Source organism: Bactrocera latifrons, unplaced genomic scaffold (assembly GCF_001853355.1).
Source record: "Bactrocera latifrons isolate USDA-ARS-PBARC rearing strain unplaced genomic scaffold, ASM185335v1 scaffold_51, whole genome shotgun sequence".
In the NCBI taxonomy this organism is placed as follows: domain Eukaryota; kingdom Metazoa; phylum Arthropoda; class Insecta; order Diptera; family Tephritidae; genus Bactrocera; species Bactrocera latifrons.
The window spans coordinates 892135-895685 of NW_017537168.1; positions in this window are offsets into that span (position 1 = coordinate 892135).

Below are 3551 nucleotides of genomic sequence, written 5' to 3' on the forward strand. Positions count from 1 at the left end.
ATTTAATTAAGTTTTAAATTTCGTTCTTTAAATTTCGAAATTTCGGTTTACACTGTTGGAGTAATGTCTCTAGCTGAAAAATGGCAAAAAGCGGTCAACCAAAATGGTAACTATTTTTTATTTATTTATTATTATAAGTATAAAAAAATAAGTTGAAGTTTGATTAGAAATGCGAAAAGACTTTTTCGACTACCAATGTTGCGTGATTTTGAAACCAACTGACGAACGGACAGACAGATGGATTTCAAGTCGTTTCGTCATGCTAACCAATTATATATCATATACATGTATTACAATATATCTAACTCTATTAGACTTAGATAATGCATACAACCGTTAGGTGAACAAAACTATGTGCTCTGTAGCAACATGTTGCAAGAATATAAAAATCGTGTGAAAGTCAAGAGATCAATACAACTGTTTCAAAGAAATTTCCCTCAACGAAAAATCCCGTTTAATGATTTTTTTTAAAACATTTTTTTTTGCTCAATTTTCCATTTAATTTTGTTATTTTTACTTAAACCGCATATTTTCATACTATTTTATTTTCTTTTCAGCAAAACAGCGCGCACCCGGAAATTCATGGTAATAAAATACCAGTAATTGGAGCTCGCATTTTAAACCAGCTTTTGCCGAACTCGCCTAGGTGCTCTCGTTCAACACTTTCTTTCCACTTGGCGTATGCACTTCCAAGAGCCGAACAGTAATGTCTTTTCAAATAATGTTCCGTAACTGCTAGTGAAAAAATAACGGATTTAACGCTACATTTTTCGCAAATCTATACTATAACGGTTTCTTAACAATTATGTAAATATTTATTTTGAAATATTTTCGGAAATTATAGCTCTCAAACTGTAAGAAATTGCTAGCCACAATTTGAGAAGCAATTTGGGTTGTTTTTTTGCTAAAATTATTTTCTAAGGAAATGGAGATGTTGCCACCACACAATACTTACCGGAAATTAAACAAAAAAATTTGTTAACAAAAGAAATAATACAGATCTTTGAGATCAATAATATTATTTTTTATATAATATATTTATGTTTATAAAAAGTATTTAAATTTAAGAAAAAAATATTTAAACATTTAGAAAAGGATTTTTATTTCCATTCCTAAGCTTTTCAAAAATTTCAAACTTTATTATATAGAGCTAAAATAATATGGAATTAATTAAAAGGTATTAGTGTTAATTAATTTAAAAAATCAACAAAATATATCCACACATACTTCTAAAAGTTGTATTAATTTTAAGCTAATATTTCATAAAATAAAACTTTTATTATTAAAACATACTTCAGATAAAAAAACTTATTTTCTGATAAAAAAAAAATCAAAACTTTATTCAATATTAAAAAATATATAATGAAATAAAAATAAAATTATTTATAAAACATAAACTTATTGCGTTTTTTAATAACCAGAAGGGGCTAATAAACATAGTCTTTCCATAAGTAAGTATAACCTTTTACATATTTTTACAACAAAAAAAACCGAAATAATTCTTAAAATTGCCTTCTTTAAAAATTTTTAATAAGAAATCATCCTCGCAAGATTTTTATAATGAATACTCCACTCTGCAGATCTCTTCTCAGAATCAGAACCACTTTCTCACACATTTCATGCTGCTTTCCACTGCATTTTATGCATTTTCTTAAAGCAAAACCTCTTAATTTTTCATTTCATAAATATCACTTAGATCGCCTTAAAAATAAATAATAAATTATACTCCATTAAATGCATCAAGCTTTAAGCTTTCATATGACACCTCATTCATGAAAATCGGCGCAGTAACAACGAAGTTATAAGCATTTAAAGTTGGAACCCTTACTCCCAACCCATTTTTGGCAGAGAATTTGCAGCAGCGCTTTAGAGCTGTGCTTTTGTCTAAATTAACGCACTCTTATTAGTACCTTTCCATTTATACCATTACCTTCATTATTCTTACTACTTTTCTGCATAGAATTACTCTCCATKTTTTCTTTTTACAATAACATATTTCATTCATCAAGTTTAGCAAACCAAAATGTTTCCAAAATCATCCTCATGATTTAAGCTTTCATATGACACCTCATTCATGCAAATCGGTCCAGTATTAACGAAGTTATAAGCGATAAACCAGCTGCCTCCAACGTACTCACACGTACGCACACACACATGCGTGCCAGCGAATTTGCCAGCATGCGATATTTGCCTGTTTCTGGCTACCAGGCACCAGGCCAACAGAACCGTGCAGTAGGTAGCGGCCGAATGGTTTTTCGCTTATAACTTCGTTGTTTATGGACCGATCTTAAAGAATGAGGTGTCAAACGAAAGCTTAACGCTTGGCGCAGCTTATGGGTTGGGTTTAATTAATCTACRTATAGAATTACTATATGATATTTGCGTTGCAAAAAAATTTTCGCCGGTTTTTTGAGAAAAAGGGATTAAATTCTGCTAAAAAGTGTTTATAATGAATAAGGCTGACTTCCTTAAATATATATGAATCCGTTCCAAAGAAAAAATTTTAAGAAAATTCAAACGAATTCAAAAAATTCAAAGAACCGTGGTGTAGGTAGTGATCGAATGTTTTTTCGCTTATAACTTCCCTGTTTATGGACCGATCTTAAAGAATGAGGTGTCATATGAAAGCTTAAAGCTTGGCGCAACTGATGAGCCGAAATATGTTTTAAAAATTTTAATATATGACCATGATATTTTGAAAAGAAAAACTCCAACGCCGTTTCTCGAAAAAATAATGTTCATGGTAGAGTGGTGCTCGCCAAATTAAAGAGAGACAATTAATAGATCTTAATGTATTCGATTGCATGCCTAAAAATCGTTATATTTGCGTAAAAAGTGATTTTAGAACGTTTTCAAAACTTATAGAAATTAAACGTCAAAATCAAAGGTATTAGTTAAATTTTCTTCAATTTTTTTTTTCGGAATGGCTTCATAAACATGCAAGGTAGTCTTTTTAAATAGCTTTTTGCAAAATGTATACACTTTTTCTTAAAAAAAAGGCGAAATTTTTTTTGTACCGCAAATATTATATAGTAATTCTATACGCAGATTAATTAAACCCAACCCATAAGCCTGTCTCTTATACACATCTAGATGTGTATAAGAGACAGTTCATATACATTTAAGGAAGTCTGCCTTATTCATTATCAACACTTTTTAGCAGAATTTAACAACTTTTTCTTAAAAAACCGGCGAATTTTTTTTTACAACGCAAATATCATATAGTAATTCTATACGTAGATTAATTAAACCCAACCCATRASCTGCGCCAAGCGTTAAGCTTTCGTTTGACACCTCATTCTTTAAGATCGGTMCATAAACAACRAAGTTATAAGCGAAAAACCATTCGGCCACTACCTACTGCACGGTTCTTTGACTTTTTTGAATTCGTTTGAATTTTCTTAAAATTTTTTTCTTTGGAACGGATTCATATACATTTAAGGAAGTCTGCCTTATTCATTATCAACACTTTTTAGCAGAATTTAATCCCTTTTTCTCAAAAAACCGGCGAAATTTTTTTTGCAACGCAAATATCATATAGTAATTCTATA